We start from the raw sequence: 24,417 nt of genomic DNA on the forward strand, positions 1-24,417 counted from the left end.
AGGTACAGAGAGGGAGACAGAAAGAGAGAGCAAGAGAGAGGGAGAAAATTCCAAGCAGGCTCCACAGTCAGCGCGGAGCCTAATGTGGGGCTCTGAGTCACTAACCAGGAAATCATGACCTGAGCCAAAATCTAGACTCAGAGCCTTAACTGACTGAGCCACTCAGGAGCCCCCTATCATGTTTCTCTTTTATAACTTTTTAAAAAAAATCTGTTACCACAAGACCTTATTTTTTTTCTCTGTGAAATTTGGCTGGGATTTAGGGAGGTTTACATCTTTATTTTCATAATTATATATTTATATAATGCCATCAGTCCTAATCTTCTTTATTTATTAGAACTATTATATAGAATTTATTAGTTTTCCTTTACAAACAATGATAAAGGTAGCTTGTCTACTCTTCTATCTTCATTATTTTCTCTTTTACTCCCCAACTTTATTGAGATATCTTTCCTAGTGTTCTCTTTTGTGAGTTATATATGTTTGTAAGTCCATTTTAAATTATAGTATTTGCCTCCTGGCTGTTGTAGATGGACAAGCTTACTATTCCACTCATATTTTCCATTTGACCTCCCATTTTTTAAAAAAATGTTGAGTTTTTATTGTGAAGCATATACAACTTACATTATGTTCCTTCATCATAAACTGCAATTTGTGTAATCGTTTCAATTGTACAGTTAAATATATTCAGGGGTCACTACAGTCTTTTTTTTTTGGTAGCTTCCCTCATTATATCTTGGTTGACTGAAGTTTTTCCTTTAGGAGCATCCCTGAGAGATGTCCATAAGAACACTATTCCATGAAGTCTTGTATATGTAAAATGTCTGAAACTTTTATTCTCTAGGGACAGCCTGGCTGAATATAGAATTCTTGATGTACCCTTTCTTCGTGGAGTGTTTTGCAGGCATTGCTCCACTGTTTCTGGAATTTATAATTGCTGTGAAGATTTCTGAAGCCAACATAATTTCCTTCCTTTGCAAGTAACTTGATATATTTCTGTCTGGCTGTCCAATTCTTTCTATATTTGAAGTATTTAATAATTTTGCTAACATAAGACTGAGCATTAACTATGGTGGATCAATTTTCTTCTGTGATAGCACACTGTGCCCTTGCAACATAGAGATTCTAATCTATATTTAAAGAAGATTTGGGGGGCGCCTCAATCAGTTAAGCGTCTGACTTCGGCTCAGGTCACGATCTCGTGGTTTGTGAGTTCGAGCCCTATGTGGGGCTCTGTACTGACAGCTCAGAGCCTGGAGCCTGCTTCAGATTCCGTGTCTCCCACTCTCTCTGCCCTTCCCCTCGTCATGCTCTATCTCTGTTTCTGAAAAATAAATAAACGTTAAAAAAATAAAAAAAAAAATAAAGAAAATTTCCCTAAATTATAACTTTAAATATTTGTTTTGTTAATTTTTTTTAATTTTTCTTTTTGGGCACTCCTTCTATGCAAATATTGTGTTTTCTCTGACAGTCTTCCATTTCTCCTGTTTTCTCTCTCCTATTTTTTTATCCTTTATTTTCCTTCATCTTGTTTGCTTTCTTACCTCTATGCCTTTTGCTGTATTTTTGCTGTGTCTGTTTCCCTTGATCATTCCAATTTTATATTGATTTCTAAACTCTTCTCTCCTAACTGGAACAGCAGGAGTGAGGTGGGTGCGGAGGGGGTTGGGCATGTAGCGGCACCAGGCAACAGAACGGTAGAAGATGAGTTTAAAGCATCAGCCAGGCAGTCGTCAGATCATGCCTTGGGCTATTGGCAAGGTGTCTGGACTTTATTCCAAGTGTTATAGGCAATTATTTGTAGAGAAAATATGATAAAGAGGGAAAGCCTCTCTGAAGAAGGGTAGTTGAGCAGAGACCTAGTAGACATACAGGAACCATCTATAGAAGAGCCAGGGCAAAAACATTACTAGGCAGAGTGAATAACAAGCATGAAGATTTAAGAACAGAAAAAGATCGATATGTGAGGAACAGAAAGGAAGTCTGGATGGGTGGGACATGGGCAAGAGTGAAAAATGGTACCAGATGAGACAGGAGATCCACCTATGGATTGTGAAACCACAGTGAGATGGAGATACCAGTTAAGAGGTTATTGCTAGGGTCCATTTAGGGGACTGTGGCTTAGAGTAGATGATGACAGTAGAGGCGGACAGAAGTGAATGGATCTGAAAGATACTGTGGAGGCTGAATTAATGGTACTGGCTAACAGTCTTGATAAGGAAAGAGAAATAAAGGGCTCAAAGATAATTCTTAGTATAGACATGAGGGTATCTGAAAATGAACCTATTGTATGAATTGAGTTGAAAGAATTCAGCCTCAAACATTTGAGCTAATATGGTAGGAATGAAGATGGAGTAAGGTAGAGGTTATTAAAGGAACAAACTTTTATTAATTGTGTGATAGACATTTCACATATGGCATCTTTTTTTAATGTGTATAATGTTCATTCATTCAGCAAGTATTGGATTGCCAAAGTCTTAGGTACTGAAGATACAATGTAATTGAAGGGAAAACACCAAAATCTCAGATTCTTTACTCTCATGAAGTTTACAAACTGGTGGAGATTTACTGGTGGAGATCTCTATCACATATATTACGTAGGGATTATTTATCCTGTTTTCAGATGAAGACTCAAGGCTTAGGGTGCATATGTGATTTGTCCAATGTCATATGAATGGATACGGTCTAGATTTTACTGTAATCTTTATGACTTTAATGTACCTATTGATTCCTTTATTTCACATTGAAAATGCAATATCTAGGTAGGGACCTCAATAGCTATCCATATAAATTGATATTGATAATCTAGGAAATTGAAGATTTTTTCTATGAGTGTTTTGAATTTTTTTCTTTGTTCATCCCTATTTGATTTAAATTGATATTTCAATTTGGCATTTGCAGTTACAGGATGCTGATAACAATGTTCTCAATTAGGACCGAAGAAGTGTGTCTAACACTCTGGAAAACACATCTCCCAACCTCCAAAGTGCCTGAGTTTATGTAAAACAGAGAGATATTCTTCGCTGTCAGGTTCCCTGCCTCTCACTTCACTCCCACAGCTGTGTGTTTGAATATTCAGAAGCAAGGTTGGAGGCAGGAGTCAATTATTTTGGGCGGGTTATATATCTGAGCTGTTTGCTCCGTGGTGGAGGCAAAACACAGTGTAAGTAAAAACAGAGGTTTCTGAAATGTTTGAGTTGCTATTCTGAAACTTCCAATACAAAACACGTTTCTAATGAATTATCTTAAATTAAAGTTTAATGGCCCCTAAATTGTATATAAAGTACTAGCACAAAAGCAGGCTGTGTGCAGATAAACATCATTAGTGTGTTAGTAGGAAAAGTTCTTTAGCTTCTATTTCCCTCTGGGTTTTCTAACAGCTCCGTGGGTCCTTTTCTGCCTAATGTGAATGCCAATGTGCTTTTCTTTCCGACTTCCCCAGTGAACCTCCTGTGTTAATAGCTGGATTTTGACTTGCCACTCCTGAAAAAAACAAAAGGGATCGTTCTTTGCTGACGCACAACTTCACCTGCCATCTGCACATGCTCACTCTGGCAGCTCCTCGTGATCCTTCAACTCGCAGGAAATCCTTAGAGGAATAAAAAGGACAGGCCCACCCCCACAGCAGAGTGAGCTCCCAGCTGAGTCACATCAGTGGGACGAACGCTGACACGTGTATTGACAAGCCTGTTTCATACTCAAGTGCCCCTGCAAATCAGCACATGGCTGCTTGGAAGCCGGGCAGTCCCCCACGCTGGGTGGGATTCTGCCTTCTCAACCGTTCTCCTAGTTGGAGTGGAAGCCTCCCTTTATCCAGCCAACCTTTCTGGAGAAAGTGGGGTGGATGAGAGGGGTGAAAGGGAGTACCGAGGCCTGGATGCCGAGAAGGCTACTGTAGGAACGTAGCCTTCTGGTCTGCTCACTGCTACCATCCACACCAGTCCACATGGCCACACCCTGAGTGGCCTGGTCCCAGAGCAGCTGTTTGGACGGCTTGTGTGGTCATACCACACCTCGGTAAGTGACGGCCTGCCAAACCCTGGGAAACTTGGAGTTTAGGTCAATTTCATGCTTTCCCATTAGGCCCTAGGAAGAAAGAAGGTGTAAAGTGACATGCCTTCACGGCAGCCAGTATAACTCTGGTTCAAACGTTTTCTATTTTCGACAGATTGCTTTTCTGACCAACTGCTTTTTATGAAGCCATTTTTCATATTAAATCCCAGTTTCATCTCTGAAACAAAATAGGATATGCATAAAACGTAAATAAATGGAAACTCTCAGTTCAAGAAAGTCTACAAATCACATTGTTTACTTAGCCAATTACATTAATATCATTTGACTTTCATATTTGTTTTACATAGACTGCTTTGAAATACCCAAGGATCCGTTTTCAAGTTGGAAATGGGTAATTAGAGGATTAGGGCTTTGGGCCTGGTCTTTTGGTATCATACAGAACTGTGTGTTTCATGCCTGCTCTACCTCCTACTCTATGATCTTGGGCAAGTTACCGAATTTCTCTAAGCTTCAATTTCCTAATCTGGAGAATGGAGATCATTACTATACATCACCTGTCACATTATGTTGAGAGGACTGAGATCATGTAAATAAAATGCTTGGCCCAGTGTCAGGCACATAAAAGGCTGTAAGTGAATGTCAGAGGTGATGTTGTTAATGAAGCTCACAACACCATCTGTGATGAGTGTCATTTTGATTTGTGTCAACTTGACTGGTCCAAAGAATACCAGGATAGCTGGCAAAACATTTCTGGGCGTGTCTGTGAGGATGTTTCCAGAAGAGAGTAGCATTTGAATCAGTGGACTGGGTAAAGAAGGTTGCCTTTACCAGTGTGAGTGGGCATCTTCCCATGTGTCGAGGGCCTGAACAGAACACAAAGGTAAAGGAAGCAAGAATTTGCTCTCTGCTTGAGCTGGGACATCCATCTTCTCCTCTCCTCAGACATCTGTGCTTCTGGTTCTCGGGCCTGTGGATTCGGACCAAATTACACCACAGGCTTTCTTGGTTCTCTAGCTTACAGATGGCAGATTGTAGGACTTCTCAGCCTCCAAAATCATGTGAGCCAATATACATGAATTTTGGAGAATGAGAAGTCCCAAGATATCTATATCTGTATCTATATCTATCCATATCCATTTTCAGCTACATATATGAATATATATATATATATATATATATATATATATATATATATATACCCTATTGGTTCTATTTCTCTGGAGAATCCTAATGAACCACCACTATGCTGAATTTTCACCCTCTTATATAGATTGCTAACCACCAAGACAGCACAGGCTATCTAATTATTAGAATTAGGAATTTTGATCATTAGATAAACTTTAAAAAGAAAAAAATCCAACTACATCAAATGAGTATATAATGCCCTTCATACATGCATTTATAATGCAGCAAATGGATTTTAGCAAGGCTTTGATTGGTGTTCAAAGTAATTTTTAGTGAAAGACTCAAAGGTATGAAAGTTATTTCTTTTGTTAGGACCAACTTCAATTCAACAAACCAGGTGTGTGTGTGTGTGTGTGTGTGTGTATGTGTGTGTGTGTGTGTGTGTGTGTGTGTGTGTGTGTGTGTGTGTTTTGCTGTATTCATACTGTGAATTTTTTTCTTGCAGCTGATTTGGACTAATGACTTAAAGAAGAGACAAGCTTCATGTAACTGTGTGATTCTCAGCCACGTGTGGAATAGGGTAAGGGTGTCACATGATTATAGTTCTTAGGATGATTTTAATGTCAAAATAAGGAGTGCCTTCTCACTATTGCCATAATGAACACTGCTGGAATTCAGGAGGAATTTATAGAATAATTATTCATTAGATTTTAAAAATTCAAGCATAATTAACACACAGTGTTATAATAGTTTCAGATGTACAATGTAATGATTCAACAATTCTATACATTTCTCAGTGCTCATCAAGATAAGTATACCTTTAATCCCCTTTATCTATTTTCTCTATCCCTTTCACCCACCTCCCCTCTGGCATCCACCAATTTGTTCTCTGTGTTTAAGAGTCTGGTTTGTTTTTTATTTTTTTTAAGTAGACTCTACCCTCAATGTGGGGTTTGAACTCACGGTTCCTAGATCAAGGGTCTCATGCTCTACTAACTAAGCCAGCAAGGTGCCCCTGTTTTTTTGTTTGTCTCTTTTTATTCTTCACTTGTTCATTTGTTTTGTTTCTTAAATTCCACATGTGAATGAAATCATATGGTATTTGTCTTTCTCTGGTTGACTTATTTTACTTAGCATTATACCCTTGAGGTCCATCCATGCTGTTGCAAATGGCAATATTTCATTATTTTTTATGCCTGAATAATATTTCATAATACATATATCTCCTTTATCCACTCATCTATCAAATGGGCACATGGGTTGCATCCATATTTTGGCTATTGTAAATAATGTTGCAATCAACATAGAGGTGCATATATCCTTTTGGGTTAGTGTTTTCATTTTCTTTGGGTAAACACCCAGTAGTGTTTGGAATTGCTGGATCATATGGTAATATGATAATTTTTGTATTGATTAGGGGAAAATTATCTAGTGTTTGAAAACTTAAGGCCATGGTATTTTACTGCATCTTATGATATCAAAGTGACCACTTATGAAACTTTTACTAGAAAAACTTCTTTTAAGTTTTTTTTTTTTTGTCCTTCTGTATATACTTCACATTTTTAATCCTCCTTGAACATTCCGAATTAGAAACTCATCCAAAAAGCTTGAAACTTGCATCTGAAAAAGTAGCTTCTTTGGAAAAAGAATGAAATCAAAGTTATATAGCATCCATCTTGGTACCATAATTTGTAAGAGCTGATAAAATTCTCCTTCCTTTGGCTGAAACTCATCTCTTACTAGTTGAACAATACAGTATTAGTATCTTTGCTCTCTAAGAAACCCTATCTCCATTGTTTGTACTTTTTTGGTATAAATCCATTCTGACTTTGGCATATTGCCAACTGGTTTGACATATGCACAAATCTCAGTGAAAGTACTGCAGGAACACTGGGAGATGTTTAAATTGTGTAACATCCACCAGTGGGTATTTCAGAATGTCTCCCAACTCTCAATTACTCTAGTGTTACTGACCAAGTCAGAAATTAATCATCTGCCATTTTTCATGTGATCACTTGCAAATAGACATTTTATGCTAATATGTTTCTGATAAAATTTGCCTGTCACTTTTTCCTCTAATAAATAAAAAAAAATCTTTTCAATTAAATGACTACTCAATGATGGGAGCTACCAGCCCATGAGGTAGAGCTACCCACAGAGGTAGTGCTTCATCTCTGTCACTGTTGTTCAGAGGCCAAGAAAACTTCATCATAGTGTTTGTAGAGAAGAATGTACCTGTAACACTGCTGGCCCAGTCTACCCGCAACGAATACTAGGGAGAGTTTCCAGGTTTGAGAAACACTAGCCATCACACAGTGGGCCAAAGTGCCTTTCAAATGGGGGGCATAAATCACATATATGAATGGATAGGATTATTCTATTCTGCATATCCCCATAGCTTTTTTAAAAAGCTTATAGTTTACTATAACTCATTCCACTTTATAGTTAGGCATGTATACTTGTCTATCTTTTCTACTGGACCAGATTTCAAAATTCAAGACAGAACATGCCTTCCTTTATGTCTGCATCCCATGTATGGTTCAGTACAATATCTGGAGCTTTAATGATGTTCAGTAAGGGTCTGTCGACTGTGCAGGTGTTGAGGGGGCACTACCATCCCTTTGCCCTTTGCTTGGGACATGGCAGAAGTTAGACATTTCTTATAAGAGTCTCTTTATAAAAACCACTACCCCATATACAAACTTTTCTTCTTCATCTCTCCTGCAACTACCCTCTTTGAAGTCACTGTCAAGCTGCCATACTTGTCAGAGCATTCTGAACAATCAGATCAAATGCATTCACCCAAATCTGCCGTATTTTAGTGGAGTCAACCCTAAGATTCAGGGAAGGAAATGAAATCTATGGCTTATATAAGATACACGGGTAAAGAAGGATTCAGAAGTATACAGCAAGAGAAGGGAAAATTAGCTTTGCCAATCACCAGTTGGTTGATGAAGTCATTGAAGGTGAGAAACCAGTTAGAGAAGCAGAGAAACAGTAAAATCTTAAAATTGAGAGATGTAAAGACAGAAATCAAGAGACATTCAAACACATACACACACACACACACACACACACACACACACGAGCATGCATACACACACACACACACACACACACACACACACACACACACACACACCAGCATTCTAGTTCCAGGGCTTAATCTGTGAACATATTCACTGACATGGCCTCTCTTCACGTTCTTTTTTAATCCAGCCTTTAAAAAAGAGATATTTCACTTGTAGTTTCTTTGCAGGAATATTTTGAAAATTATCTATGTAAAAAATAAAGATGCTGTCAAACACTATGAGCTCCTCAGAGATAGTAATCACCCACCTTCCCCATAGAAAGTGCTTACTTATAATTTTTATAAATTTTAGATAGCAGTAAGAGAGAATATCAGTCACTTATATGCCAGGTTAGTAGCTGGCAGCTGCCAGGTGAACTGCTCTTTTATTCTTTTAAGATTACAACCCCCCGCCCCCCCCCCCAGCACTCCCACCTCTCCTATTTCCTGTGATTCTTGCTCCCAATGTTTGTTCCCAATGTTTATAGCAGCACTCTCAGCAATAGCCAAATTATGGAAAGAGCCTAAATGTCCATCACCTGATGAATGGATAAAAAAGTTGTGGTTTATATATACAATGGAATACTACTTGGCAATGAGAAAGAATGAAATATGGCCTTTTGTAGCAATGTGGATGGAACTGGAGAGTGTTATGCTAAGTGAAATAAGTCATACAGAGAAAGACAGATACCATATGTTTTCACTCTTATGTGGATCCTGAGAAACTTAACAGAAGACCACAGGGGAGGGGAAGGGGGAAAAAAAGTTAGAGAGGGAGGGAGGCAAACGATAAGAGACTCTAAAAAACTGAGAATAAACTGAGGGTTGATTGGGGGGTGGGAGGGAGGGGAAAGTGGGTGATGGGCATTGAGGAGGGCACCTGTTGGGATGAGCACTGGGTGTTGTATGGAAACCAATTTGAAAATAAATTTCATATTAAAAATAAATAAATAAATAAACATTAAAAAAATTAAAAAAAATACAGCACTATCGACAATAGCCAAATTATGGAACAGCCCAAATGTCTATATACATATATACATATATGTGTATATATATATGTCCATATATGTATATATAGCGGAATATTACTTGGTGATCAAAAAGAATGAAATCTTGCCATTGGCAACAATGTGGAGGAACTAGAGTGTGTTATGCTAAGCGAAATAAGTCAGTCAGAGAAAGATAAATATATTTTTTCACTTGCATGTCGAATTTAAGAAACAAATGAATATAGGGGAAGGGAAAGAAAAATCAGATAAAAAGAAATAGGGAGGCAAACCTTAAGAGACTCTTAATATAGAGAACAAACTGAGGGTTGCTGAAGGGGAAGTGGGCAGGGAATGGGCTAAATGGGTATTAAGGAGGGCACTTGTTGGGATGAGCACTGGGTGTTATATGTAAGTGATGAGTCACTAAATTCGAGTGCTGAAATAAAGTAACAATAATAATAATAAAAGAAAAAAATTATTAGACAAAAATTACTTTTTTTGTCTAATGAGGTGAGGGTAGGAGAAGGTCAGGTCAAAAGAGGAAAATAAATCTTTTATAATACATATTTACAAGTAAAACACCTTTCAAGAAAGCTGTTTATTTAAGAATAAAAGGGCCCATGAACATCTATGAAATGTGAAGCTTGTGTAAATGAATCAACACTGAACTGTGGCTGCTCTGGCTAGGAGTTATCATCATGTGTAATGGAAAAAGAAATCCTATTGTTTGGAAATAGGATCTTATATGTGGTTTTAAAGATTTATAAGTACTTGTTCATAGGAAGAAAATGCTGGATTCATCTTAGAAATCTTATTTTGATCAATTTTATAATTTGTTAACATTTGTTACAGTTAACAGATATTCTATTTAAATAAAAACAAAGGAACGTGTGAGCATATATACAAAAAGCAGTAAATTCTGTAACGTAAAAATAGTGAAAATACCACCACATATTAGTCTTTGCTAGATTTTACCAAACAAATTTCACAATCTAAATGCTCTAAGACTATAATTCTTTGCAAGTAAATGATTCACTCTCCAACACTTATTTTAAGTGATCCTTCTATCACTATCAAAATATTTGGTGAAGCAAGTCAAATGATTTGGGGAGAAGTAATTTGTTACAAGTATCATTTAGAAGTGGTGTGAAATCCCAACTGGAATACAGTGATCCATAATTAGTAATTGGGTATAATTTTTTTAATGAATGTGAAAAAGTCAAATTAGGGATTTTTTCATCATCAGTTGACACATGGAATACTTCCTATGCATTCAAAAAGCAATTATGGATATCAGAATATGTCCCTGGGAGTCAGTCCATTTTCAACTTGACTATGACTTGCTATATCAACATCTTGTTACTGATCAGTTAATTCATGTTAATAATCCTGGCAGTGAGGTACTGAAATGTTCTCACTCATATACTTACACACACACAAATGCACACACCGACATACACACATCCTAAAAATCAAAGGCTCAAATATTTCCGAATCCGGCACCTTTCAATTTAGGGTCCAGAATTATTCTCTGTACACAGGCCATCTGATTTTCACAATATGCCTGTGAAGTTGGAATTACAAATCTCATTCAATGGATGGAGTCAGAGATCCAAGAAGGAGCAGAGCTGAATTTGAACCGAGTTCCATTTCACTTAAAGCCTATGCTTTGTGGTTTCAGAACTGTGCCTCGAAAATAGGAGAGACGGTCATGCCCTATTTACTGGGACACTGTTTTTTTAGCCAAGTTTGTTATAAAGGGCATTTTTTTCTGAAGGAAACTCTACTTTGCCAAAGATTTATATTACACAATTTGAAACTGTTTACCAGTATATAAATTTTATGAGGGCTGGGACCATGTGTGGTGTTTTTTTGTTTTGTTTTGTTTTGTTTTTGTTTTCTAATGCATAGTATCTAGGAGACAGGAGGTATTCAATAACTATTTGTTAAATGAATTCACTATGGAAAATTTTTTTCTTTTAGATCTAATAAAAGCATAGTTCAGAATCCAGAAAATAATTTAGTGTACATTTTAGGTTCAAGAGAAAGTTTTTAATACAATGAATAATACTCAAATATGGTTACACAAAGTATTAGTAAAATTCCTTGCCATACTCTAAGCAATAAAGTATTTCTCATAATCAAATATAATATACATCAAGAATCTAGATATCATAAATACCTGCTTCATTGATTTCTCCCATTATAAAGTAGTTAAGCCTTATAAATTGAGCAATTTCAGTAAGTTTTCATCAGTTTCAGTTTATTGAACACATGTAACTTCAAATTCAGAATAAATTTCTTCATGCTTTGCTAACATTGAAACTTGCTGAATTTTTCTACTCTGGTAATATTTTATAACCTCCTTTAATCTCCTAGGTAATCACTGACGTTTACTTGGAATCCCATCTATTTTTATGTTATGCCGCCTTCATTTTTCTGTAAGCATCTTAAATTCAGGAATACTGTTCATCATTGTATCTTTAGGGTTTAGTGTGGATCGGGCCTATTATACAGATTCAAGAAATTCCTGTGGAAAGAGAAGAAAGGAATGAGAGATGTAGTGGGAAGGTGGAGGAAAAGGGGGAGGGAAGGATGGAAGGAGAGAAAGAGAAAAAGAGAGTGAAGAGAGAAAGAAAGAAAATAGTAAATTAGTTCTTGGATTAGGAGAAATAAAGTCAGGGATCAACAATGCTGAATCCTTGCTTAGAAACAGAGAACTACTGCGACATCTACCAAGATGTTTACATGTTAAATAACTTTCCAGAGTATATGGATAGCCCATTGATAATTGCTACTTCTGACTAAGAATTGTATCCTTACTGATACTTCATACAGGATTTTTGAGCCTAGGGAGTGTTTGACATTTCACTACAACCCATTAATTGCAGGATGAACCAAATCATTCAGGTGACTGATAGCACAAGAATACATTTATTAATTAGTAGCAATATCCTCCAGATTCTCCAGGTTCTAGGGGACATAGTAATTTTTTTTACCAGTCCTATTTACATTAATTTTGACTCATTATCATATTATACTCATACTATATGCAATTTAGTAATACTTTGTTCATGTGCATGTTAAGTAGTCATAGCTTTCCAAACCTGAACTCTGTTTCTTATAATGCTGATACTAGCAACTAGAAAGTTTTTTTGTTTTGTTTTGAAGATGGAATAAGACCAGAACACAGGATCTATGACAACCAGTTCTAAAATTGCCTACTAGTTAGAGAATCCTTCTACTCCTCAAAGTCAATCACTCAGGAAGCATTTATTGAACACCCAAAGGATGAATTATTTAAGGCTCTTAAATAAGAATAATCTTCAGAACTATAGTATTCCAGCCAAATACTTATTTTTTATGTCATTCAGAAAAAGAGGCTTATGATGCCTTTCCAAACAGCTAATTAGAATACTTAACACCTATTCACCTTTTATCTAAAGATAAAATAAATTGAATGGGGAACTACTAAAGAGCTCTTCTCAAGTGCAGATTATGCAAATTTATTGTATTCTTATTCTTGGCCTCAGGGTGAAAACAAACAAAGCAAGAAATTATTGAATAATCCCCTCCTTAAAAAAATACAAGTACTATGTAAATTTTATATCATTTGTTTATTCAAGAGTCATTTATTGAGTACCTATTATGTTGAATGAAGATGTAGGACAGGGACATTGAAGATTTCATAAAACTGTCTGATGCCTCTCTGAGGTGTGGTCATGTTTTTTAACATTTCTGTCCAAAGGGTGCTATGGGTTTTCCTAATACAGTGGAAGACCATCAGTCCCCTATTTCTTTCCATGTCTAGCCAACTACTTGAGCCTGTTACTGATTGCTTACCAAGTACAAGATGCTTTAAACATTCTTTTCTGAATCTTTAATCCATTCCAGTCTGGGGTCATCTGATTATTCCTAAACCAACCACAAAGTTTGATGTGTAGAGAAAAACAAATGGGTTGTAGTTTAAATTCCAGCTCTTTCACTAATTAAACTCTTGGTAAAATTACTTAACTCCTTTAAACTTTGTTTTTCTCATCTATAAAGTAGAATCTCTCCTTTTTTTCTCTCACAAGTTTGACTAGAGGATTACAATGAAATAAAGCATATAAAATACATAGTCCAATTCCTGCCACAAACTACTAACTTAGCAAATGGCTTTATCCTCCTGGCTCCTCCCTAAATGAGCCAAGGGGGTCTGGAGGAGAGGAAAACACAGGAGTGAGAAGGAGGGACACTACTAAAATCCCTGCTGTGGGTTTGGAGTCACTGTCTCCAGTGACTCTGCACTTTGAGCAGTTATCCCTCTGCATCTTTGTTTACAAGAGCCAAATTATGGAAGCAGCCCAAGTGTCCATCAATAGATGAACGGATAAAGAAGATGTACATATACTCAATGGAATGTTACTCAGCCATAAAGAGAGAATGAAATCTTGCCATTTGCAACAACATGGATGGATCTAGAGGGTATAATGCTACCTGAAATAAGTGAGTCAAAGAAAGACAAATACCATATGATTTCACTCATATGTGGAATTTAAGAAACAAAGAAAAAAAAAGAGACAAACCAAAAAACAGACTCTTAACTGTAGAAAACCAACTGATGGTTACCAGAGGGGAGATGGCTGGGGGATGTGTGTGAAATAGGTGAAGGGGATTAAGAGTACACTTATCTTGATGAGCACTGAGTAATGCATAGAATTGTTGAATCACTATATTGTACACCTGAAACTGATATAACACTGTATGTTAACTATACTGGAATTAAAATTTTTAAAATTAAAAAAATAATAAAATGAAAAAAAAGCAGTTATTCCTTAGTGAGGTTGATTATTAAAATCCTTTGGAGGGGTGTCTGGGTGGCTCAGTTGGTAAAGGGTCCGACTTCGGCTGAGGTCATGATCTCACAGTTCGCGAGCTGGAGCCCCGTGTCGGCTCTGTACTGACAGCTCAGAGCCTGGAGCCTGTTTCAGATTTTGTGTTCTCCCTCTTGCTCTCTGCCCCTCCCCGACTCACTCTCTCTCTCTCTCTCTCTCTCTCTCTCAAATAAATAAACTACAACAACAAAAAAATCCTTTGGAAATGGGCCCGGGCCTCTATCTTATATTCTGATCTAAGATGGGCCTCAAACTCGGATTCTCATTCAGAAGGTTGTAATTAATGGAAGCCTAGAAATCCATGTTTTCATAATATTCTACATTTTGATGTCAAGCAAGGCTGGTAACTGCTGAACTAAGGTGATGTCAAAGACCATGTTGACAAGAAAGGACTGCACAACTCCCAAAGAGCTCATGCTTCTGGAACAAATCCTCAGGAATAAGTGAAACAGAAGCATATGTGATTTTTGTTACTGTGATAATTAATTTTATATGTCAACTTGGCTGGGACACAGATGTGCCCAGATATTTGGTTAAACATTATTCTAGGTATGTCTGTGAGGGTGTCTCTGGATGAGATTAACATTTGAATCAATAGATGAGCAAAGTGGTTTGTTCTCCCCAGTGTGGGTGGGCATCATTCAATCCCATGGAGGCCTGAAAAGCAGGGTTAGGGAAAATTTGCTTCCTCTGTTTTCAACTGAGACACTGGTCTGCACTCAGATTGGAACTTACACCAGTGGCTCTCCTGAGTCTCAGGCCTTGGGGCTTGAATGGTTGTAGAAAAGATGGACATTAGCTGGTAGAATTTAAGAGAACTGAGACCCATCTCAGAAGCTGAAGCTTGTAAGTGTAGGATTGGGAAATATGATGGGAGCCTAGAAGATGAGGTTCCCTGCTACCTTAAATGAAGAGGCTTCAAATAGCCTGGCATATCTTCATCTTATAGGTGGTAGAGATTCTATGGAGAGGGATAAAGTCAGGAGGAAAAACCACCAATATATTGGATCATGGCAGAGGAAGGAACAGCATGTGATAGTGAGCCCCTAGTAATTTGTCATTTAAAGAGATGATGGAGGTCTCCACTATTCCCATCATGGTGCTACAGAGAAATGAGGGGACTGTGTAGAGAAGACCCTGCTTTTGGCTCCCTCCCCACTTAGACTTACTCACCTAGTAGAGGTTACTTCACTTTATGAATTTCTTTTCAGTGAGTCTTTGAAGTCCTGCTGGGGTCATTTTTGACAACTCTCTTCCCTCCATGCCTTAGAAGAGCATCACATCCCAAAACGTTCTTAGTGAAACAGGTGCTCGTAGGTGTTGCATAGAAGGAGACTCTACTATCAACCAAGTTTGGGGAAACAGCGGGTTAACACAGAGAAAGAAAGTTCCTTTACAGCAGGTTTTCTCAGATCTTTTAACAAGTTAGTACACGTTGTGAATTTGTAAGAGACAAATATAATTTGAAGCATTTCCCCAAAACTTGTGACCCTCGTTGCTGTATTAGTAAGGATTCTCCTGGTTTTTAAGTGACAGAAACTGAGCTCCAACAGGCATAAGCCATAAAAGGAATTTATTGGCTCACAGAATTATGAAACCCAGGCATGGCTGAATCTGGAGGCCTCAAATGATGTCACCAGTGTCTGTCTTTCTCCATCTGTTGGCTCAACCTTCCTCTGGGTTGGCTTCATTCTCATGAACTCATTCTCTATGTGGTGGTCTCTGGCATCTCCAGGCTTACATTATACTTATAGTTACAAATTTCACTTTGGAAAAATCTCCACTACAGAATAGAACTTATTACAAGTGAATTGGTTTTTTTTTTTAATTTAGAAGTATTTAAATCATAAGCAATTAAGTTACAATAATGAGATATAAAATGTAATTCCTGAAGACCTTGTTTTTATATAAAGGTCTTTTTAATCACAACCCATGGTATGGGTGCATACTGGTTTAAGATATCATGAAACTACCTAATTAAAGCTATCCCTCAGATGTAATAATGTATTTGAGAACTTGGTTTGCTTCCCAATTTCCTGACATTCTCCCACCCCAAATTAATGCTTTATAATTTACACAGTGTTTTCTTATTGCTTTCAGAGTCATGAGGGGTCACCTTTGGTTAAGGAAATACGTTATCTATCAACAAATTAAGGTGAACATATTTAATTTCTGACCATGAACCTATTTTAGATGAACTCTGTTAGAAAATTCCAGAAGATATACTCACTTAGAAACTCTCACTAGATGTCAACTTTTTAATTTTTTTTATTTTTTGAGAGAGAGAGTGCATGAGTGTGCCAGCGGGGGAGGGGCAAAGGGACAGGGAGGGAGACAATCTTAAGCAGGCTCCAAACTCAGCATGGAGCCCGAGGTGCAGCTCTATCTTATGACTGAGATCACGACATGAGCAGAAATCAAGAGTTGGATACTTAACTAACTGAGCCACCCAGGCACCCCAGATGTCAACTTTATTGTAAATTTATGACTAGACTCCAAGATACATTTGACTGTGAATCATGGGATTCTTCATTAGCGTCCCCAATTGGTTTTAAATCATCAACATCACATCATGATACTGGCAGGAATTGCTGTATAGTCAATATGAAAGAGGCTTCTCTTTAATTGGTCAACTAGTAATCATTTTCATTTTGAAATGCTTAATGGTAATGAGTTTATTTTTACATATGGCATATTTTGGGGATTTTGATTTTTCTAACCTAAGGAAATTATTTTAGCATGTTAGAAACTGAATTCCTTGGAGATGCTCATTTCACTTCCTGTATATTTACTGTGTCCTTATGGCCAGCTAGGAAGTGAACTATAATGAAAGCAAAATCATTTGGAATTTTTATAACTGATATCCTAAACACTTTTGTCAATCCATTCTATGATGCTACTTAATACTCACTAATGATAGTATCTTGAAAGATTTCAAGATTCTTCAGCAGTTTCTGAATCATTAAAAGAGATCATACTATGCCTAACAATAAAATAACTGGTTATTATTTATTTTATTGCTTGAAAACTAGTTGTCCACAGACATATGTGCACCTTCTTTCAATTGTTTGATATGAGATCACTCTGCAAGATAATAAAGTTTCTAACAGAATTCTTAGTCCCAACCTTTTGAATAAAATGCATAAGTGTCCTTCTACATCAAGATCCTTTTAGGTAACAGCTAACATTAATTGATAAGTGCTCTATACAGATATCACATAAAAAAATTTTTTTTAAACATTTATTCATTTTTGAGAGGCAGAGAGAGACAGAGTGTGAGTGGGGGAAGGGCAGAGGGAGAGGGAGACACAGAATCTGAAGCAGGCTCCAGGCTCTGAGCTGTCAGCACAGGGCCCAACGTGGCGCTTGAACTCATGGACCGCAAGATCATGACCTGAGCTGAAATCAGACACTTAACCTACTGAGCCACCCAGGCATCCCCAGATATCACATTTAAACCTCACAATGACTTTAGAAAAAAGGTAGCATTTCTTTAACCTCAATTTTACAGAGTTGGAAGCTGAGGCAGAGGGAAGTTAAGTGCCTAATACTACACAGTTTATAAATGGCAGAATTGGCAAGGCAATCCAACGCCAGAACCAGTGATAGTGACCACTGTTACTAGAATGATTGTTTCACCTGTGAGCAGAGTACTTGAAAACGTTACTTAAGGCACAACAACAAGGGGGACATTTGGATTTATCTCAAATGTATAAGAGTCTTACATTAAGGGCACTGGTGAACATGTGCACACACACACGCACGCACGCACGCACGCACGCACGCACAGGCCCACTCCGTAAGGATTGCCTGATGGCTCAGCACATTTTGGTTATTGCACGGCTTTTGTTTTCTTGTCTTGAGTTAAAAAGACTTTAACAAAGCTCCCATAAATAAGAGCCCAAGTAAATAAAAATCTCATATTTGTAGTGGTACACTAATAAGCTTAATAACAATAATCCACAAACATCTGCAATCATAAAATAAAAACTTCATTACCATTTCAATGCAGTCACTACAAATCCTCAGGTTAGCCAGTACACCAGCTGTGTCCTGTGTGCTTCACAACACAAACAGCAATTCATTCCAAATTACCACTCTCTGTTAGTGACTCTTGCTCCCTGGCTCCCGTCCCAAACACTCCTGCTGTTCAGGTCTATTGTTTCCCCCCGCTAGAAGCCTTTTATTTCCTGGGAAAGCTTGAAGGACTGTCTCCATGAAAAACTAGGCTAATCTTCTAACTTCTGATCTCCCACTCTATGTCCTCCAATATTCTGGGCGCACTCAGCCTTCCTTTCTCTCTATCCAAGTGACATCGAATATACATTTCTAGAAGGTGTACAGAATACTTCACCCAAAGAATGAAATTAAAGGAGTTAACAAAGCTTATGCTATTTCATAGCTCTGTAAGATGAACTAGTTTGAGATTCAGATAATGAGCTTTAGTCTCTCTATAGGAGCTGTGGAGTTGAGAAAACTCCCTCTCCGTAATTCCTGCCATGGGCCTCTAAGTCATCAAATTCCATATAAAATTACAGAGGACTTCCCTCTGAGAGTTTATGGCCTCAGAACAGCAGGTTAAAAACCAGATTGGTGGAAAATGAAGGGTAGTCTTTTAGCCACATGTAACACATATCCCAGCTTATAGAAATTTTATACTACTTAAGAGATCATACTTAACAGGCAGTTTATTTTTATGCTGCAAAATACTTATCTATTCCTTTTCATCTGGAGCTGAAACTTTTTTGCAATTCTGAATACAATTGAAGAGAAGGACTGAGAGGGTATTTGATCTTAGCCCTACTGATCTGAGCTGTACTGATATATAAGATTTCAGGAAAACATTGTCTTTTGGATTAACTCTTCCACCGCACAAGCATAACCAAGAGATTCATTTCTTCTAGGATATGGAAATTCAAGTCTATTCACAGTCAAAATAGGGGTCATTTAAATACTTCCTCTATTTATAACTTCTAAAAGGATGCTAGAAAACATTGGGAGAAATGTACTTAAAAAATTATCTTCTGTTTTGTTGTTATAACCCAGTACCTTGTATAGATGACCTCACATTGTTTTCCTAGGGACCTGGGGATCTGTTCGTAAAGATTCTTCAAATCTTCATCGGGGAGCCTTTTATGGAGCAGGTGGGTAGCTTTCTGGAGCCACAGGCTTATATCAGAGACCATCTTCCCCTTGGAATATAGCAGCTGACTGAAAACGAAGTTAACCCTAATACCATGTACCACAGGTGTCTTGACTCTTTGATGTGCCTATTTTGACTCCATCAGTAAAAGAGGATTGCTCTGCTGGCTAACATAGAATATAACTCTGCAGAGATGAACCATGGCAGTCATTTATAACACCATACACCCTTTCCCAAGCAGCCTGTTATACAGATGAAACACTGTTTTTACATGGCATATTTACAAAGGCAAGAGGGAAGAGGGTAGAAAATCTGTCTGCAGGGTTCCATTGAAAGAGATAGCTATTGGGGAACACTTGTCCATAAACATGGTAATGGGCTCATTTTCACAGGTTGGATATTTCACAGATAGATCCCATCTCAAGGGCCACTTGGAAATCTTGACAAGAAATGTGCCACAAAGAAGTACAGGCATTGTGATATGAAGAATGGAAATGGGACACCCTGAAAAGCTGATTCATTTTAAACACGAAAGCCAAGGGTGAGTTAACCTATCACTTATTGCTCCTTTATAATCTTCTCTTTGGCAGCCAGCAAACGGTACTTGATGTATTTTTTCAAGATAGAAAAATAAAGTGACATCTGTTTATGGAATTCACCTGCAGGTCCACACATTGTGGGCTGTTTTAACAATTGGTTTCTAAAAATAGATTTAGGACAAATGTAAGCATTCTTTGGCATGGTTAGAGTCATCACAGACTGCCTACGTAATCAACTCCTGGCACCTGAATGCCTATTTTTAGGAGACCCGAAGGAGTGAGCTGTGGTCATTTTGGAGACATTTATGAGGCTCCGAGTAATTCATAGATGATGGATTTCCATTATGAATGCAAACTCTCAGAAACAAGATTCAACTTAAGGGAAACATTTTTGTCTGAAAGCACTACCCTAAACCTTGTTTCATCATTCCAGAGTATTGAATCATAATACACTATTGTGAATTTACTATGCTTACATAGATGGTTTGTATAGGCTGGGTTCAAAGTGCACCATTCTTAAAAGGGACTAGGAAACTTTATCAACTCTGAACACCAATAGTCAGGTGACAGTCATGCATCAGTGTCGGCATATGACAGGAGAAGTCAGATTCTGGGAGGCAAAACAACTTAGAACAGAGATCCAAGCACAATATTTGATGACTCCAACTTGTTGCAGACAATGACATTTAGTACCTTCTGTAGACGCAGGATAGAAATAGTAGGTATTTGGATAACTTTTTCTGGGATAGTTAGAATACCAAATCAAAAGCTTACAACTCCTTAAAGGAGACAAATACTCAATCATACTCTTTAACAGGAGATTCTATCTATCTATCATCTATCTATCTATCTATCTATCTATCTATCTATCTATCATCTATCTATCATATATCTATCTATCTTCCTCTCTAACTACCCATCTATCTACCTATGTACCCATCTGTTTATACACACACACACACACACACACACACACACACACATACATATACACACATAATATACAACATTTTTGTTTAGAAAATATCTGTGTACTTGAAATACATTAAATATCTCCATATGCATAACATTGTCTAGGAATAGTACACAATAAACCAATCAAATAAAATCTATATTAATTGGAAATATATGCTTTAATTCAGACGACTAGATACTGTTACCCATAAAAGTAAATGAGACAATGGAACCCTTTTGGAAGAAATTCTTGATTTAAACAAGAAAACAATGTTGATATTTTATACAAGATAAGATTAGATTCATATGTCTTGTTTTTGCGGCAACCTCTAATAAGTCTTTAAATACTCTGATACTTGCTTCATCTTTTACTTTCCTCTTTTCACATTCTATCTTCACTTATATCCCTGATACTGGTGATTAAGACCCTCTGGACACTTTCATTCTGTCTTCTTGATCAGTAGATTTCTTTAGAGTGATCTCATTTTCCAAAGGCCAGCTAAGTTGTCCTATCATTAAAATGCCTTTTGATTTCTAGAGATGATTATTTCATTTTGAAAATCTTTCTCAACTTCTTGGGAGCTCAAGTGTTGACTACATTAACAATGTGGTAGAAAGAAAAATGTGTAGATATTAAACTTCTGCTAAAGATAATTTGGAATTTAGGGGTAAAGGCAGAAGTGGACACGGGGGTCAGAGGAATGGGATAATTAAAACCACTCTGATTAAATTCAGCCTATTGAAATATTTCAATGAAATGAGAATGATCATTCATGCCCTGAGGGAAAACTGCCATTCCCTTCTGGATGGAATTCCTATTTTTGAGAACTGCAAATTTGCTAAAGTGGTACATTCGTCCAAAATTAGCTTGTAAAATGCTTGCAATAAGCAACATCTCCAAATCATGGTCAAATGGCATTTTCTACAGATATTCCACGACAAAATATCTTATATAGGCTAAAGTACAGCTATCAAAATATCTTCTATTTCTTCAGGGTTTTATTACCATGTTTTGCAAGTTTAATATCATATACTGAGCTGATATGAGCCAAAAAGCAATACATTTCTCTGTCTGGCAAGGATATCTAGCTTCTGTACTTCAGAACCAAAGGAAGCTGTCCTCAAAAATATGTGAGGTTTCTTCATCCAATAAAACATTGCTAATGCCATGGTTGATCACCTGCCTCAAAGTTTATCTCAGCAAGTCACATGAGCACTATTAAGTGCCCACAGCACACAAAACCCTTTATGGTAATGATTAAATGACACAATATTAGTTTAACAAAAACAGGAAAAAAATTTGAATACAGTGGGTGATACCTACTAAGAGTTCAATAAGTTTCTTTCCTGACTCTTAATGGGTCGGGGGAGGTTGAGATGAAGAGAATAGGAAAAAGTTAAATGGTATTCAAGAAAATGCTATGTGGTTCTCAGTGTCAAGGATGGGGTAACACTGATCTGTCCCTTCTCTTTCAGATCCATTGATGAGTCAAGGTGCAGATTTACAACATGGCCAATTTGGTGTGGAGAAAGCAAAACTTGACTTCTCTCATGGGAACTGAATCCACAATCCTATCCTTTCTAGTCTTATATTCTAATAGAAATGAAGAACAATGCAAATGAATGGTGATTTTAGAAATCATCTTTAAATTTAATCCTTTGACGGACAAATTAGTGTGGTCCTCTCCCACCTATCAATAATACCTGAATAGCCTACTATGCTTTCATCTGGCAGAATCTGTTGGAAAGTTATTTGTGTTGTTTTTCCATTTATATAGTTCAAGGTAAATCCCAACAGTATTATAAACCATGGGAATTTTCAAGCCTACATAGCCCTTGATCTCTTCAATAGCCCCAAAGGGTCCTAGGCCCCCGTGAACTCAGACTCCAAGTAATTTGAGAAAGTCTCACTCTGTTCTGAAGATCTAAAGGCAGTAAATCAGTTGCTCTGGACCCTGTTGGGATTGAGTCTGATAAGGGAAGTTTCCTTATAAATAACAATGGGATTGATTAGTGGCCCAATAATAAAACCTTTTTTTCCCCCATAGATACGATGGATTTGGAGAGTGTAATGGATGAGTCTTTCCCCTTTCCCCTTGAACTGAGCTGATCTTGATGTGTTTGGCAGTTAGAATATGGTACAAATGATGCTGTGCATTGATACCTCTTGGGACGCTGTGACAAGTCCAAGGGGCATAGAAAGGATGTGGAGGAGAATCTATGTGCTTCAGCCAACAGCCCTGGCTGAGCGTCCAACACTGTATGAGTGAACATCTTGAGCTCTAGCCCAGTCTGTCCTCTGGAGGGATGCAGCACCAGCGGACAGCACAGGGAGCAGAAGAACTGCCTAGCTGGGCCCTATTAACTCACAGTATCTTCAGGGATAAAATAATGATTGTAGTTGTTCTTTTTTTTTTTTAATTTTTAAAAAATGTTTTTTATTTGTTTTTGAGATAGAGACAGAGCATGAGCAGGGGAGGGGCAGAGAGAAAGGGAGACACAGAATCCAAAGCAGGCTCCAGGCTCTGCCTGAGCTGTCAGCACAGAGCCTGACTCAGGGTTCGAACTCATAAACCAAGAGATCGTGACCTGAGCTGAAGTCAGATGCTTAACCGACTGAGCCACCCAGGCACCCCTGATTGTAGTTGTTCTAAACCACTAAGTTTTAGGATGGTTTGTTATCTATCAAAACCTGTACAGACATTAATACTTTCTCCAAGTTTGTGTTGAGCTTAATGACACATATTTGTAGTAAGATGTCTAGCTGGAGAGAGTATAACTTATAGAGAATTTGAATCATTATGTTGGATACTTGAAACTAATGCAACATTGAGCCAAATATACTCAAATAAAAAAAAAGTTAAGCTAGCTGGAGGAATATCTATGTTTTTGAAATATTTTTTCTCGAAGGTAGCTGTTTTGAGTGGATAAAAAATCAAGACAGGGGCTGTGGTGGCAAAACCATTAAATCACTGGAAAAGGCATGAAGCCAAAGGTAAAGATGATGGCTAGTGTTGGGGAAGAGATATCTGTGTTGGGAGAAGGCTGCATTAGTATCATGTGGCCACTGTAACATGCCAGTGCCTCCCAGGGGAAGCTCTTGGACTTCAAAGTTCTGCCTAGATTTTTTTGAACTGCATGAGTAAATCTTCATTCTTTTATTATTTTCATATTGAATTAGAAGCTCTTTTACATAAATATAATTTTCCAGCATCTGTTGATTTTTTTGGACCATGAAATTTAGGAGGAAATTAAAAGCATGAAGGCTTGCATGGCATACTGCTGAGTTATGCAAGTTTGAAATAAAACTTTATCTAATTCTGTCACAAAAATCTGCTTTTTAGACATAAGGCCTGACAAGCTCACATTACTCACATTCACATTTGTGATTGCCACCTCACTCTCCTCCTGAGATGATTCTGTTTCTCACCAGTTTGATGGGCCAGTAGAAAATGCATTTGCCAATAGCCTGGGTCAGGTGCCAGCTGCTTTTGGGCTCCTTTGATTGCCATGTCCCTTCTGGAGAGAACAAGTTGCCAAGGAAGTAGCAGGAGTCAGAAATGAGTCAAGGTCAGGAGACAATAGCCATGGCATAAACCCTTGTGGAAATTAGCAGAGTTCACTGTAGGATGCAGGAATTAGGGACAAATCCAAGAATTTGACCAGAACCATTCAGGCTGGTGTTGAATTTTAGGGCTGTCAG

General features: G+C 37.6%; 1 long non-coding RNA gene across 1 annotated transcript; it reads right to left on the reverse strand.

Moving 5' to 3' along the window:
• Positions 1-3,233: 3,233 nt before the first annotated feature.
• Positions 3,234-24,417, reverse strand: LOC122223705. The gene is made up of 2 exons (XR_006204407.1): positions 24,090-24,417; positions 3,234-3,483 (listed from the first exon to the last, which is right to left on the reverse strand). It is a non-coding gene; the product is annotated as an uncharacterized LOC122223705 (long non-coding RNA).

Source organism: Panthera leo, chromosome B4, assembly GCF_018350215.1.
Source record: "Panthera leo isolate Ple1 chromosome B4, P.leo_Ple1_pat1.1, whole genome shotgun sequence".
Lineage (NCBI taxonomy): Eukaryota > Metazoa > Chordata > Mammalia > Carnivora > Felidae > Panthera > Panthera leo.